At 36.0% G+C, this 18,369-nt stretch overlaps 1 non-coding gene across 1 annotated transcript; it reads right to left on the reverse strand.

Moving 5' to 3' along the window:
- Positions 1–14,234: 14,234 nt before the first annotated feature.
- LOC140876780 (small nucleolar RNA R71) lies at positions 14,235–14,341 on the reverse strand. Its single transcript, XR_012149013.1, has one exon. It is a non-coding gene; the product is annotated as a small nucleolar RNA R71 (small nucleolar RNA).
- Positions 14,342–18,369: the final 4,028 nt, after the last annotated feature.

Genomic DNA, 18,369 nt, shown 5'->3' on the forward strand with positions numbered 1-18,369 from the left:
ATAAACTAAACAATTAAAATCATTTAAAAGAGTAAACTAAAAAATTAAAAATTAAAATAATTTAAATATGCATGCCTAAATCTTTAAAATATTAAAACAATTTAAATTGCACAATAAAATCATTTAGACACATAAATTAAGCAATTAAAAACATTAATTAAATAGTTAGTACAATACAAATTATTTAACTAAATAATAAAATATTTATTACCACATAATTCAAATAAAGAATTTAAATGAGATAAACATTTAAAAAATAATAATAATCCTAATATTTATTAAATTTAATGCATGTGATTTTGTAGATTGGATTTTAGGCGCCACAATTCCTTCCCCGCTTAAATGAAATTTCGTCTTTGAAATTCGAGACTTACTAACTAGGTTCGAATACCTTAGACCAGATCAACACTAAATTTTCCTACTTAGCGCCCACATGAGTTGGCCCAAATCAGCTCTCGCTGCGCACTTTGATGCTTATTGGTATCTAAGTCATCAAAGATCTGACTAACTCTTATTGCAATATAAAATTTACAATTCCTACATCTTCCCAAGTGGTCTTATCCTCAATGAAATTTTATCACTCCTCAAATTTACTAATCTAAATTTACAAACTCAAAAACGTCATCTTACTGCAACTGATAAGTTCTCCATCCTACAAATTCTTAGATCTCTAAGTTGCTACACAACCTACATTATGCTAATCTTATATCCTACGTCGGAATTCCAAGCTATAGAGTCCATATAACAAATAAATAATTTAGGTCGACCCCGACCAAGACTTAAAACTTTCTAACAACGAAACTACGCTTATCGTCTATTTATCAATTAAACTTAACTAGCATGCTACACAACTTGAGCTCTAAAGAAATTCACAAGTTCCCATAATACTTGGCAACTAAACACTAAACTCTTCTAAATATGATAGCTAAGGGACTAAACAATTCTACCTCGTTATACCTCGAAATAAGATATGAATCTGACTCATACTTCCCCAACATCGATACATAAAACCAATCATGTATCACTAACAACTCTGCGCCAGCTCGAATGATAAAACAAATTACCTATCTCCTCAACAATCTCATAAGGACCGACAATCGAGTTAATTTCCTTATATACCCAAGTCAATAGTACTACGAAAAAATGATAACCTCAAGAACATTCTAACAACCATTTTGAAATTTTAAAGGTCTATGCCACTTATTAGCTTAACTCTGCTTAGTGATCCTGGACTAAGCTCAATTCCCTTATTAGTTACTACAACCCTCTACGCTTCTAAGGATGATTAAAATTTTCTTAAGCAACGACTCTAGCTCAGCTAACCTTCCTGTCAAATTATACCACGAGATATTATCCACTTATATTGGATTAGATGATCTCTAAGTACCAAACAATTCTTAAGTATCGCCTGAAGACATATCTCAAATCCCTAGTTCAACTTGACAGCAAGTCTGAAAATCCAAAAATTCCCAAAACTATTATATGTACAAATTGAATTCATGTTTCAAGAACTTAATATACAATTAGAAACCTCGAAGAGTTTGTAACCTGATCGTAAAGGCTTTCTAATTGATCCTTCAGTACTTCAACATTTCATAGGTAAGTAAATCTACAGCTTATCCGGAAAAACTTCTTAAATATTCTATTCGTCATTTTGTTCCCATAGTTGGTTCATTAATCTTATCGGTTGATATTTACAAAATCTTAGAATACAAATGTAAAGTACCCAAAAGTCTTTAGGGACAACTCTATTTCCTATCACGAAATTGTTCACCCATTTAGCTTACCAAAATCATCTGTTTACTCTTAACGATCCTATTTAAAATAGGACAACCCAATAAGCTAAATCACTAACTAGCAATCTTCTCGCTAGAACTAGTTATAACTAGTAGTCGCCACTCCTTGGATCACAACAGTAATTTAGGATTTGATCTTTTACTAATACTAAATTCCAATAGTCTAAACTCTTACTATGCGGTTACGAGCCGATTTTCTACACAAAAAAAAAAAGAAAAAAAAAGAAAATAATAATAAATATGATCGCGCCCAAATCCTCATCATGAGGGATCATAAAATGAAAGGAAACAAAATACAAGTAATGCTGCTCGATACGAAATGAATTAGTGCAAGCATTACAAACAAACGAGTTGGAAATAAAAATCTGGATAAGTGAAAATAACTAACTCCTAATTAAATTCTAGGGATGAATGAATAACAATGGAGGCTCCATGATTAATGAATATGAGCCAGCAAGATACAAATATCGTGATCATTCATCCATGGGTAATGAAATCATGCTCAAACGATCAAAGTACAATTAAGAGCAATCGATGTGGCTTCAATCGAGATAAGTCCACACAAGTCAATAATTAGGGGAAACAATGGTCCTAAGACATATTCAGATGTCAACCACAACCATGAGTAGGTCACCAAAAAGGAAGACAAAGTGGATCTTACTCACATCAACATGTGGCTCTAGAACCAAAGAAAAATTTCAAGAAGTGCGAAATATAAGCAATATTTTATTAAAAAGTTTAATCAAGGTCGAAATAGCAGAATACAACGTTGACTGACGTCATATGAATCCATAAATGAACAAAGGATGTGCAAAGAAATTTCGAATACTCAAAAATATTTGTTGCAATAGATACAAGCACAAATGAAGAATAAGGAAATAGTTATCGAAATAACAGTTCACATAATTGAAAGGTTAATAACAGTTCACATAATTGAAAGGCTCATAGTAACCGACTCACTATTTCCCAAAATCATATTTGCCCAAATAACAAAAAAAAATTCAAACTATCCATAATAATATAAAACAAAGTATGTATCTCACGTCTTCGCACGAGATCGATTCATAAACTTAACTGACAAATCATGCATCTATTAATTCCTAAGCAAACTATTCACTTAGTTTTATCCGACTAAATTCCATCCATAAGAGGATAAATTACCACAAGGACACAACGACTAATATCTCCTAATGTACAAGTTTAATATTTCCATCAAGCTCCTACAATCTCATAGAATTATTAACACTACCTAATAACTTCAAACAACATCCACGTACTATCCAAAACTGGAAGGAATATTAGTACACCAACTCCGTTTAACATGGAACCGCATGCTACAAAAATAAACAGTCAAATAATACACTTTAAATTATAAAAGAAGTTTTAAACAAAAATAAACACTAAACTACACACTTAATTAAATTAAACATCTAGTTTTGAAAATATTTTTTTTTAAAAAGTGACATCAAAACATTAAAAGTAATAAATCAATTACGACTACCATATAAAATTCATTAAAACTTACAAACTTTGAGGCGAGACTTCTCGAGTTTCTTGCAACCGGCAGTAGGCACAACCCAAACCAAAACCATGCTCTAATACCAACTGAAACGACCCTAACGACCTCTTATAATTAAACTAAATAAAATACGGATTTTTTTTCTAAATTTCGGCATGACCTATCTATTTAAATCACAAACCACCTGTCACAGACAATAAATTTTAAAGAAAAGCAAACAACACTAAATAAACTAGACCGAGAAAGGAACGAGAACTGGAGAAGAAATTCGACGTTTCGAACAACAAAAGATTAAGCAATTACATATTTACATGCCCACAAATAATTCTATAAATTCTTAAAATATCATTTATCCAATCAACAAAATAAAAGACTTTAAATTGTTAAAATAAACTTTTGTGGAAGATTGGCATGGTCAGAGGGATGTGTCGTGCCCGCATCACAGTCCACTCGAAAGTCCTGCCCCGCAATATCGATGATAAGTTTTACCTGCACCAAGTAGATGTAGTGAGCCTAGGGGCCCAACAAGAATATGGGGGAAATAACGAGTGTTTAAAAGTACATGCTTAATACTTAAAATACTTGTACTTAATATACTTTGAAACTTACTCCGAAAAGTTGAATGATACATGAGAATGAGATGTAATGCATGCAATGAACTCACACATTTAAAATTGGGAACTTTCTTAGACTTTACTTAATCTCATGTGTGACTGAAACTGAATATAAACGAAGTCGAGTCAAATTAGAACTGATCTGTAACTGAAATTGAAACTGTAACTGTAATTGTGAACTTAGATCCTTGAATTGTGACCCTGTGATTTCGATCATGATCATGGCTGCAGTGCACTATGCCGCAAGGAGGTCAGGATATCACCCAACTCAATCTTGCCCTGTAATTGGTAAGGGAGACCAAGATTTCTCTCAACCCCACACATACACGTCAAATATTTGGTAAGGTAGGCCAAAACATCTCTCATCCCCACACATACACGTCAGGTTGTAAAGTAGGTCAGAACGTCTCCCAACCCCACACATACACGTCATTTCTATAGTCACAATCAACTCACTTCGTTCAAAAATATTTCTTTCATTCTTACTTGACTCGACTCAAAGATATGGCATGCATTTATGGACATGACTTTCTTTGAAAATATTTACTCGATTCAATGATGAATCGTGGTTGACAAGGATGGTGATTTAGGTGGCAAACCATAGCTAAGAACTAGAATTTACTTTTTTTTTTGGCATTTAGGACATACCCCGAACAATCCACTTGCAATTGCTTATAACATACTCATTTCTTAATCGAAACGACTTACGCTTGAAAACACAATTACCATGCCCTCTATACTTATCTAGAAGATCCTCCTCGAAGTACCATCCTTAACCGATAATTCTTGGAAAGTAAATTCCCGGGTAGCATACTTGACACCTAAATTCTTGCCCCTTAACGTTCAATAGCCTAGCACTTAACCAAGACTTAACCAAATTAATTCCCGCTTGAACCGACATTTCACTAACATCCTAGGAAATCCCCAAACCCGTGCCCTTAGCCAAAACATGAGTATAACATTGTTTTACTCGACCATAACCGAACAGCCCTTCAACTCTTAGTAAACTCTGCTCAATAACCCTCCTCCCTTCTATGACACCTATTCCTTAATCTCCCACTGGTACAACCTTTAAACTCGGACCTAGGCCACCCCTTAGACTCGCACGACTCTTGAGACCGACCCCTCACTCCCAAACCAAAAGCACTATTCGAAGCAGCCCCTGACCTCGAGCCAAAACCCAGCTCGCGAGAGTCCTGCCCCAGCCTTAGCCAAATCCCAGCACGAAACCTGATTCCTTTCAACATCCAAGCACCCAACCAACAACCCATTCGCCTCAACTTTGCTAGCCATTTCGCACAACCTAAGTACTACCATGTGAGCTACGTTCTCACCCATCGTAGCCCCTATTTCACCATCCTCTTAACAAACAAAACTCAAATCAACACGTACCCAAGCATAAAACAAGAATCTCGAAACAGGGGGGAAGGAAAACGAACACATAAAAATCCCAGACTCACAATACAATCCCCATTCGACACCAGAAGCATTACATAAAAATCACAGGTACATATGAATATCCTTACAAAAATCTGAAGAAGATCAGCTAACCAAAGAAAAGAAACAGGACATCGAACAGAACTCATAAAATCGTAAGAACAGGAATGACCAATATTCTTAAATCCTAGCAAAAATTCGAAATGCAAACAAGAAAAGAAGGCAAGCACACATGTAATAATCTACTTAGTGGCCAAAGAAACCCATAAATCTTGCCTTTACTTGAGATAGCCGAAGGAGGATGACCGAGAACGAGCTGGTACAAGCTCGGAAGTGAGCTGGAACGAAGGAGCTCGCTAAGCTTGAGCCTCAATCGGAAATGGTGGCTGCTGCAGCTCAAGGCTGGGAAATGGAACGGAAGCTGAGGATGCCGATCGTGATCGCAATAATGGTGACGGAAGAATGAAATGGCCCTATCGGCATCTGCTTGGGGGAAGAGGTTAAGGGGAAATGGGCCGATGTAATTGGACTGGGGAAAAGAAAGTGGAGATTGGGCCGATGCAATTTCACTTGTGCGAAAATCCCTTTGGGCTGGGTCAAAGCATATTTTAAGTGGGTAGGAAACAAAATACACAAATATAATATGTAGTATTTTATATGGCGCGAGTAAAAGTGTTAGACCCCAAATTCCCGCAAATACTCAAAGTTTGAAAATTCAAGAACAAATACTTCAATTTTATTCGTCGGGTTTGAAAATGCTAATTAGCTTAAAATATTTGAGCAACTATACCTTAAAGGAATTTAAAGCAACTAGAATCAAGATATTAAAATCAATACTTAAATATTTTGATGTCAAAGCGATAAATAAACTATTTAAATAATAAACAGTGCGATTAAAATAATTTAAATAAACTAGACTAACGTTTAAATGCAGTTTAAATAAATACACAAGCGAAAATAAAAACCTTTAAAATGATTTGGACAATTAAAAAATGATTTAAATAAATAAGTTAGACATTTAAAATAATTTAAAATAACTAATCGTTAAACTTAGGTTATTTAAAATAAATAAATTGGACACTCGAAAATATTTAAACAAATAAGTTAAACAGTTAAAATCATTTAAAAGAATAAACTAGATGATTAAAATCATTTTTAAGAGAATAAACTAAACATTTAAAATCATTTAAAAGAGTAAACTAAAAACTTAAAAATTAAAATCATTAAAATATGCAAGCCTAAATCGTTAAAATATTAAAATAATTTAAATTGCACAATAAAATCATTTATACACATAAATTAAGCAATTAAAAACATTAATTAAATAGTTAGTACAATAAAAATTATTTAACTAAATAATAAAATATTTTATTAGCACATAATTCAAATAAAGAATTTAAATGAGATAAACTTTTTTTTAAAAAATAATAATCCTAATATTTATTAAATTTAATGCATGTGATTTTTTTGATTGGATTTTAGGCGCCACAAACCCGCCACACCGTAACAGTTCGAGTATGAATTAATTCATTATTTGCGTTTTCAATAACAATCATCACTCCTTTTTAGGCACTACTTGAATTGAACTCACCCATTTACTATCAGATATAGGATAGATAATACCTGTATCCCGGAGTTTTATCACCTCCTTTTTCACTACCACGTGCATAGCTGGGTTGAGTCTCCTGTGTGGTTGAGTAGATGTCTTGTGCTCCGCTTTCATCAATTTTTTTTGTGCATGCATGTAGTTGGACTAATCCCTTTTATATCAGCCAGGCTCCATCCTATGGGTCTTATGTGTTCTCGAATCACCCGCAACAGTTTTTCCTCCTCACAACCTATCAAAGAAGAGGAACATATTACTGACATTTTGTCATTCTTAAATAAATACAAATATTTCAAATGAGAAGGGAGTGGTTTAAGTTTAAGATTGGGGGGCTCCTCGGTGGATGGCTTCAGTGGTTTTGGAGTATGGTCAAGCTCCCCCATCTTGGTATTGATGAGTCTGTCAAAGGGTAAACTTCAATCCAGATATCGTGCCACTTCATGAAATTCCTTGCTGACATGCTCCTCGTCAATTGTTCCTGTCAAACATATTTATAACGGATCCACAGACAACTGTTCCTGCAAAGAACACTAAACCAAATCATCAGTAATATCAATTCTGAAACAATCAGAATTGTCTGCAGGATATCGAAGTTCATGAAAAACATTAAATATAACCTTCTAATCATTCATACGAAAAATCAACTCTCCCTTATGCACTTCAATCAACGCCTTTCCAGTGGCTAAAAACAGTCTACCCAAAATAAGAGGTATTTCACGATCCTCTTCCATATCAATCACAACAAAGTACACTGGAAATATGAACTTATCAACCTTTACTAACACATCCTATACAATCCCCCTTGGATATTTTATAGATCTGTCAGCTAATTGCAGGGAGATAGTAGTTGGCTTAACTTCACCTATTCCTAGCTTTTCAAAACATGAATAGGGCATAAGATTAATACTTTCACCTAAATCACATAAAGCCTTGTTAAAAAATAATTTTCCAATAATGCATGGATTTAAAAAGCTACCGGGATCCTTAATTTTCGGAGGGAGTTTATTTTGTAAAATAGGAGAGCATTCCTCTGATAACTTCACAGTTTCAAAATCCACCAATTTTCTTTTGTTAGACAAAATCTCTTTCAAAATTTTGCATAACTGGTCATTTGAGCCAAAGCATCTGCAAAGGGAATATTAATATGAAGCTTTTTGAAAATCTCTAAGAATTTGGCAAATTGATTATCCAATTGCAGTTGTTTTACTCTTTGGGGGAAGGGAAGTTTACTCAAATCAATATTCTCATTAATAATTGGGTTGGAGGACTTACTTTTCTTGCCCGTAGGCGTCGAGTCTGACAGCTTTGGCGCTTTCTCTAGCCCTTTTTCATTGATTATCTCACTTGCTTCCTCATCCTCAGTATTCATTTTTGCAGTCTTTGCTTGCGATCTAGTCACCGCCAGAATAACATTGACATCCTTGTGATTCTTCTCAGTATTGCTAGGAAACGATACTGCTGGCCTAGTTGACAGCTGTGTTGCTATCTGGCTCATCTGTGTTTCTAACTTCTGCAAAATTGCCTCCTGATTCTGTAGACGGGTCTCCGTACCAGCTACATATTTCATCATGATTTCTTCAAAGGATGGCTTCTTCTACACCCGCTTTGATGTGTTGGCTGCAGGATCTGCCGGTTTCCACGAGAAGTTTGGATGATTCTTCCAATCAGGATTGTAAGTATTGCTGTAGGGATTGTATGGCTGTCTCCCTTGGTTTTCCATAAAATTTTCCGCATCAACTTCAAATACTTGCTGTTCCTTAGGCTGTTGAGCTTGCACTTGATTTGCTGGAGCTTTCTGCATAACTGTCATCTGATGAGTAAGAGCATCGATCTTGGAATTCAGTGTTGTCAGTGCATCGACTTCTAGTACTCCAGCTTTTTTCTCCTTCTTAACATCTGGCCATCCAATGTTGCTTTCAGCCATATTTCCAATGATTTCCCATGCCTCTACCGGTGTCTTCCTGAATAGGCTTCCGTTAGCAGCAACATCCAGCATGGATCAAACAGATTGATCCGCCCCATTGTAGAAGATTTGAGTCTGTTGGCTCTGAGTAAGATTATGTTGAGGACACATTCGCAACATCATTTTGAATCGAGTCCAAGTTATATGTAGAGATTCGGATTCCTTTTTCTAGAATGATATGATGTCGGATAAGAGTTTTTCCATCTTCGTGGGAGGAAAATACTTGTTCAAAAAAGTTTGAACAAGTTGGTTCCATGTAGTAATAGAACCGGCAGGCAATTCATCCAGCCATTCAACAGCTTCGCCTTGTAAAGAGAATGGGAATAACCGCAGTCGCACAGATGTTACCCCATTAACCTTGAACGTGTCGCAGATCGACATGAAATGCTCCAGATGAGCGTAGGGGTCTTCCATAGATGTACCCCCAAATCTTTCTTGCGGCTGAATCATCTGAATGATTGAAGGCTTCAATTTAAAGTTATTCGCCTCGACAACAGGGCGAATGATACTAGATCCATAGCCTTTAATAGGTGGACGAATGATGTCTAGAACAGTTATGTTGTCCGCCATTTCAACTTTTGATTCAGATTCTGACTCTAATTCAAGATTGATAATTTTCTTGGCTTTTCGGATCCTTCTAAGCGTGCGTTCGATATCCAACTCAAGTGGTAATAATTCCCTAGATTGAATGCTATGCATGCACAACAGAGGGTTCCTGAAAGTCACAAAAAAATAATAGTCAGAATTTACGAAAATAAATAAAGTCTAATCTCAAGTGAAATAAAAATTCTGATATCAAACAGTCCCCGGGAACGGCGCCAAAAACTTGACCGGCTAATTCGGTGTGAATAAATTCTACTGGCAAGCGTACCAAATCAAATTATAATATAGTGGAAAAAGGTCCAGATGTCGAACCCACAGTGACTGTATAAATATGAATACCAAAATATATTTATTCCTACTTAATCTAGACGAATCAAAAAGAGGGATTTCAGATTTTTAAACTAAGAAATTAAAATTGCAAAAAAATTTAAATTAGCTAAACCGCAGCTGGAAAATTTGGATTTAATTCAAATTTTGGAAAAGCTCGATCAAGGACTCACGTAGGTACCAGACAATTCATGTAACAAGCAGTTGATTTAAGACATCAGACTTAATCTTAATTCACAGGAATTCTCCTAATTTGTTCAAAGGACTATTTCTAGAACAATCAAACCTATTCAAATATTGACGGATTAATATTTCTTAATTCTAATCAAATTTGAATGCATGAATAACTGTGAGAATTCAGTAAACACCTAAACCGCACATTGAAACCAAATTCCATTTCTAGTTGGTTTTACAACATATTGAATATCGAAGTGATCAAAATCAAAACCTTCTCTGTCGACTTGGAATCGATTAACATACAAGAAATTAACTGGCCAAGTAATTCACAAGAAAAATATAAATTCGATAATCAATAAAATAAAATCAAGTCTCAAATTCTCAAATAAACAAACGCGTTTTCTACATAAATTGTCTGGCCCAATCACGTGGCCTTGATCGAAAGAGAAAAACTATTCAAAGTTCAACATAGTTCATAAACAAGAGTTTTTAATCCAAAACATCCACTAGAAATCAAAAATAAAAGAAAAATAAGAAAAGAAGAATGGAAGATGATGTTAGCCGCCTCCTTGCCTTCAAAGATGTGTGTAACCCTTATTCTAATGAATAAATTCCTATTTATATGCCCAAGGGTCTTCAAAAGATAGTATCCTTCCCGAGCAAGAATTTCCTTTTTAAAAAACTCTGTACGCGTAGCTCGCTCGAGCGAGCATAGGCTCTCGCTCGAGCGAGCAATCTTCTGCCCCGAAGGTAAATTTTCACGCCTCGCTCGCTCAAGCGGGCATAGCCTCTCGCTTGAGCGAGCAATCTTTTGTCTCGATTGTTACTCTTTCGCTCGCTCTAGCGGGCATAGCCTCTCGATCGAGCGAGCAATCTTCTGAAAAAATCATGCTATCTCGACCTCGCTCGAGCGAGAATAACCCTTCGCTCGAGCGAGCATATGTCTGCACAAAAATTTGACTTTTCCATAATTCCCTACAAAATAGACCAGGTAAAGTATTATGCAATTAAATGAATAAAACATGCTAAAACTAAATAAAACAACAACAACAAAATATGAATGCATGCAAAACTAACACCAAAAATATGCATATGAAATAAAGTTAACACTCCCCAAATGCTCTTCTGGATCAGAACTCCCATCATACTCTCTTATAGTGGGCTGCTTGAAATTTTCAGGGAGCTCTTAATCTAAAATATCCCGAGAGAACGGACTCTCCCTCTACAATGGCCCTGGCCGACCTCCGACCTGCCGAACCAGCCTCCTGATCTCCTCCAACATTGCATCCATTTGGTTGGGATGACCTCTGGGTGGAGGAGGAGGTGGTTGATTCTGGTTAATGGCCGCCAGCACCGTTTGTGTGATAAACTGGCTGAGCTGATCTAAAGTCATGTAGCCACATTTCGTACTCCTCTTCCTCTTCGTGCCATGTATACGTCTTAGCTCAGATTTCTCATGGAAGACGCCAATTAATATTTATCGATTAATTGATCTCCTTGGATGAGCCAACTAGCCAAGCTAATGAAGCTCCTCCAACCTATAATGAGATGCTGTTGACTTGAAACCACGAGCAAGAGTGTTAAAGGGGGGGGCGGGCGGGCGGAAGGTGTTCCGGTGTATCCCCTCCGATGCTCAAGTAAGATTTTAGGATAGCGAAATATAGTGAGTGGTGTTTGCACTCGAGTGAAATTGTAATACAAATAATGAAAGTGAACCTGGTATTTATAGGAGAGGGCTCCGAATTCCGCGCTTACCTTCCTTATCAAGAACCCAAGAATCTCGGGATCACAATTCCGAATAACTAAGCTGAGATCTCGCCCAAATCGTATCCAACAAACATTGATATGTACGTTTTTTTTGAGCTGAACTTCCATCGTCAGGACACTATAATGCTAACTTCTAGGGATTAATAGGGAGAGTGGCGAGTGAGCTGTTGCTGAACTCCTGAGCTCACCATGAACAACTTATCCTAACATCTTAGCTAACTTACTGAGGTTGCTGAACAAACATGCTAAGCTAGCCTTCTGCTGAATTAAGAGTGAGGGAGCCTTGATGAGCTCCCGAGCTTACAAATTACCGAGCCGAACTCATAATTGACCACCCTTAAATCGATGGTGAGGGAGCTGGGCCGAGATCTCGAGGCTGAGCTTCCAAGCTCCCGAGGCTGAGCTCACGAGCCGACCTGACAAATATGGTGAGGGAGCTTGACCGAGTGATAAGTGCATTTTATGCACTTAATTTACATATGATTTTACTTGACTTTTGTGATGTATCGAGTGGATTTTATGCATATTTGTTGTTGTTTGTGTGATTCTCAAGGATTGGAGAAAAAGTACCAAGAAGAGGAGAAAAGAAGGAATTACAGCGCTGCAAGGTTAAAAAATTAACGAAACTGCTAAAGACATTCAAATCTGATCTATATCGTTCAAAAAATATTTTAGGATGTTTTAAAACTGCTGTCAAAATTTCATGTAAATCCGACAGCGAGAACTCAAGTTTTGATTTTTGCATGAATACTGCGCGAGCTGGATGCGATGCAGCGCACCTGCGCTCAGAACCAGCGCACCATGACGTGTCGTATTTTTGGAAACTTTTAGTCTCGAACTTTAAAAGCACTCTTTGGCATATATCAGAATTTTATTGAGGTTTTGCATCTGTTTTTGAAGGCTAGAGATGGCTAGAGACCAAGGAGAAGGGAGAAAAAGCATTCTTAGCACAAAGACGGACGAAGAGACTTCTGGAGACGGAGACGCAGCATCTACCTTCGTTTTTATTTCGCTCATTCTCCTGATTTTTGAATGATGTTCAAGAACATGCTTTGTTTGATTTTTATTTTCGTTATGAACTAATTACTTTGTCTAGAGGGACGACGTAGCTTGATTTGAAACCATATTTTTGATATTTTGATTGATATATTAGATTTTTCATTCGGTTTATTTGTGTTTTCTTGATTTGATTTCGTTGAATTAACTGATCACTAGTTGAATTGTCACATTTATTTGAAATCTAGCATTCGAGAGAGGCAATTTTGAATAGGACCGTAGGAAAATACATCGTTGGTGTTCATAGAGTCCGAGAGACATATAACTCCATAGAAGTCGTTAGAAGAATTATCGTGCCATTTACCGAATTTAATAGTTGAACTTAGATAGAGATATTGAGTTTTCTATTGAATACAAATTTCTGCTTGACACTCGAGAGAGGTAGTAGAAAATAATAGAGATTCTTGGCTAATAAACTACAAGAATTTATAGTTAAACAATCCTTAGAAATAAATTATGGTGAACAGTCAAGTAAAGTCGAACCTCTAGCATTCATCTCCTATTGCATTTTCATCTTGCATACTTGTGGTAATTTAAATTTTATTTCTTGCAAAATTTTCATTTTATTAAATTCAAATAATTTTCGTAGCTTTACATAGGATTAAGATTTGATTAGTTTCAAATATTTAATATAATATCATTTTATTCATTCTGTGTGGGAACGACTTGGACTCATTTTTTGTACTAAAACTTGACATCGTACGCTTGTGAGCGAAAACACACAACAAGTTTTTGGCGCCATTGCCGGGGAATGCATTATGTTTGATTTGTATTAAATTGTGCTAATTAGTTTTAATTTTGATTTAGAGCATTTTATTTTATTTTATTGGTTCTAATTTTAAATTTTTCTCCTCTGTGTATGCAGTTTATGCTAAAAAGCCAAAGTTACGACTCACTGCTCTTTGATTCGGAAATCGAGAAAACTGCTAAAACCTTGAGAAAAGCTAGAAGAGAAAAGTTGAAACAAATGGCCGAAGAAAGAGAAAGAGGTGAAAATAATGATCCGGTGCCAATCAGAGATCACTTTAGACCAGTGATCAACAATCACTATTCTGGAATTGCTTGGCAGAACATCACGGCGAATAATTTTGAATTGAAGCCAGCTTTGATGAATATGGTGCAGCAAAATCAGTTTAGGGGTGCAGATACTGAAGATCCGAATTTGCATCTGCGTACTTTTCTGAAGATTGCTGACACGGTGAAAATTCATGGCGTTACTGAGTACACCATCAAACTACGATTGTTCCCATTCTCTCTTAGGGGCAATGCTCGTAGTTGGTTGCAGTCACTACCTCTAGGGTGTATCAAAACGTGGGTTGACATGGATTCTAAATTTTCGTCTAAGTATTTTCCTTCTGCCAAGTCTGCTCAACTGAAAATTGAGATCATTACATTTAGACAGAAAGATTATGAGCAACTTTATGAAGCTTGGGAGCGTTACAAGGAATTACTGCAAAAGTTCCCAAACCATAATTTTTTAGATTGAGATCAAATTGAATTATTCTACAATGGTTTGAATGGGCCAACTATGATTTCTGTAGATGATGTTGCTGGAGGATCGATATTTTCTAAATTTCCTGCGGAGTCTTATGAGATTCTTGAGCAAATGACTATTAATAGATATCAGTGGCCGAGTGAGAGATCTGTGATAAGGAAACCTGCTGGAATTCATGAAGTTTATGCGTTCATTTCCTTGACTGCTCAAATGGCTACTATTTCTACACAGTTTTCTGCGCTGACCAAAGGGAATCAAAGTTCAACCGAGTCGGCATCACTGGAGACTGCCGTAAATTCTACTTGTGGATTTGAATGTGTGGAGCAAGCTCAGTATGTGAAAAACCGCAATTTTACTGGATATCGAGGTAATCCTGTACCAAATCAATATCATCCTAGTTTGCGCAATTATGAGAATTTTTTATATGCAAATAATAATAATGTGTTGAATCCTCCACGGGGTTCAATAATCAAAAGGTTGAGGGTAGACTATCTTTAGAGGATTTGGTTGGTAATTTTATTTTTGAGTCAACAAAAAGATTTGAGAGAACTGAGAATAGGCTTGATAATATGGAGATACACTTGACCAATGTGGGTGCTTCTATAAAAAATCTTGAAATAAAAATTTTCCAACTTGCAAATACCTTGACGAATCAGTAGAGAAGAGCTTTCCCTAGCAACACTGAGGTGAATCCAATAGAGCAATGCAAAACCATCACTCTGAGAAATGGGAAAGAAGTTGGGGTCAATGACCCAAAGGCAGTGGATGATGAAGATCGAGTTGAAGGTATTGAAGCTGAATTAAATAAATCTGCGAGAAAAAATTCCAGCAAGCATGTGGTTGTGTCTGAAAAACTGCCTGTACCAAAATTTGTTCTGCCATATCAACAGCGGTTCAAGAAAAAAGCGTTGGATGAGAGATTTTCTAAGTTTCTTGACATCTTCAAGAAAGTTCATATAAATATTTCATTCGCTGTTGCTTTGGAGCAAATGCCACACTATGATAAATTCATGAAGGATGTGATGGCTACAACAAAAATTGAAAGATCCAGGGATTTTACTATTTCTTGTATTATTGGTGGCGCAACTGTTAATAGGGCATTATGTGATTTAGGTGCAAGTATTAATTTAATGTCTTTGTCTATTTTCAGGTCCTTGGATCTTGGCGAGGTGAAACCAACCCCGATTACCTTGCAGTTGGCTGACTGTTCTCTGACTTATCCTTGCGGTATTGTGGAGAATGTATTGGTAAAAGTAGATAAATTTATTTTTCCTGCTGACTTTGTAGTGCTTGACATGAAAGAAGATCAAGATTTCCCTCTAAATTTGGGGCGGCTATTCTTGGCAACTAGAAGAGCTTTAATTGATGTGCAGGAGGGTGAATTAATTCTACGAGTTGGTGGTAAAGCGGTCACTTTTAATATTTATAAGACCATTAATTATCAAGATGAGGTACGTGATTGTAATCACATTAAATTATTTGATTCTTCTGTGAATAATTTTGGTGTAGGAATAGAGTTGAATCTTGGGCGAGATCCGAAGGTGGCGAAGAAAGTGAAAAAGAAAGCTAAGTCCAAGATGATTTTTGATTATGTTTGGAGGGTGAAAGAGAGGAAAAAAACCTCCAATAAAGCGACAGGAATTGGCTAAAATCAGCGTCAATTCAGGCTGACGACTTAAACCAAGCACTTTTTGGGAGGAAACCCAAATTTTATTAATATTTTTTATAATAATTTTAAGTTTTTTATTTAAATTTTATTTATTTGCATGTCTTTTTCACGTGCTAACATTGAATTTTTTACTCTAGGTCCTAGAATTTGTGAGAAATATCGACTACCAACGCACCTGCACCCAGAATGATGATGGGCTATGACTATTGACGGTCATGCCACAGGTATGTGCATTCCTTCGTTCTTGGTATTGAACTTTTGTACATTGAGTACAATGCACAATTTAAGATTGGGGGGTGTTTAAAAATTTTGAAAATTTTTGATGAGTTAGTTTGAGTTAAAGGCATATGTTGTAATTGTGTTGGAATATGATGAAAATAAAAAACATTTTGTGCTGAAAGGTCAGTGTTAGCTATATTTAATCTTGAGTTCTCACAAAATTGCACTATGCCTTGATTGTTGACATCCTAGTGATTAGAGAAGATTTGAGATTTTGTGAGTGGATTGGATGATTCGATTCTTAACTTTGGTGATTTATACTCAAGACCGAGGTAGACTAATACGAGCTTAGAAATGATTTAGGAAATTTTATTGAATTCATTGAATAGCTAAAAAGTTGCAAAAGAAACAGAGATTTTTTTTTTTTTTTACAACTCCATCCGGGCCTAGAAAGGGATTGAAACCCTAATCACCAATCCATGGCTAAGTTTGCGGAAAAAATGAGGTTGTAGCTCCATCCGGGCTATAGACGAATAAAACCCGGGTGCAAAATCCGGCGTTTTTTTGAAAAAGCTGTGATATACCTTGAAAAATGTGAGGCATCGATTCTAATCAACTAATTTAATAATAATCAACTCAATAAGCAAACAAGAACCCAGATGGAAAACCAATTTTTTTTTATTTTTTTTAAAAAACTGATGAACAGTGCCAGCTCGATCGGTAAGATTCAACCGATCGAGCGGTTGAAAATCTCAAAGTCTCTACCCAGAAAATTTAGGACCCCCTGCTCAATCGGTTAAATCTTACCGATCTAGCGGACAAGAAATGCCCAACTTACTGCCTCGGTACAGGGGTGCTCGCTCTGTACCCGAAAAATTCTAGTTTTCTTCCAAAAACTCAATCTCCAACTCAATCAATTCAACAACAACATATAATCCCATTCAACAAGATACAAAAGGATAAAAGTCTAGAGTTATACAATTCTTCCAAATATAACATGCATCATTTCCAACTAGTTCAAACTATAAAAAAAAATACATCACAAGTTCGAACATCAACTTCGACTTCTAAAACCAAAGACCTCACTTCTATCCATTCAACCACCTATCCATGCTGCCTCTGATTCGGTCCTACCCCACCTGATGCCAAGTACACATACAAACAAAGACAACAGCTGGATAAATCCGGTGAGAATAATATTCCCATTAAAAGAGACTAACATGCAATATCACATAAACATATCAAAACATGATATGCATCAACTTTCACGTAATATATCAACTAAAGATATATATAAGTAATCCATTCAAATACATAATTAAAATGATATGCATGGCTTTAAAATTTCAGTATTATCAGACTCAGATAATCGAAATGCAATTCTTCTCCTATTTTCTTTGGTTGGGATCCCGAGGTTAAAATATCTAATAATCACACCGAACTCCCTTTTCGAGGTGAACGAGGTATACTTTAATCCTCTAAACTCCAGAGCATCATAGTGAGTTAATCGACAAGGTAGTAAATCGCCTACCAAAGCCACTCAACTACAATCCCTAGATCGTCTAAATCAAAATGAATAATCAATAGGCTCAATATGAATGCATATGAAATCTCATGCATTCAAATATAAATCATATAAGCATTCAAACATGCAGGTATGTCATTTTCTCCTAGGACACTCGAATCAATCCAAATTTGAGTTAATCGTCCCATTCCATTCCAAAATCGTCTTATACCTTCTCGTCATTTCACAATCTTCAAACTATAAAACAACAAAATCTCAATTCAATAATCATTCGAGCTCTTCGATCGATAATAAGAAAATCGATACTATACCGGCTTCGATCTTCCAACTATCCAATTTCTGCAAATCTCACAACTCAACGGTCTTCAAACAATTCTATAAAAGAATTAATAAAGGCTCTAGATCAGAATCGACATTCAAACTCGACTAAAAATGGCTCAAACCGAATCGACCCAAACGATAATCCAAAAACTCAAACCGGCGGCATAACGACTATGTTCTGATAAACCGAAAATGTCGACAGCAATACAATATCTCTACCAACTCATATCAATACCAATACAACAAATAGAACTCAAACCCATCAAATACTAAAA

Source organism: Henckelia pumila, chromosome 1, assembly GCF_033568475.1.
Source record: "Henckelia pumila isolate YLH828 chromosome 1, ASM3356847v2, whole genome shotgun sequence".
Taxonomy (NCBI): Eukaryota; Viridiplantae; Streptophyta; class Magnoliopsida; order Lamiales; family Gesneriaceae; genus Henckelia; species Henckelia pumila.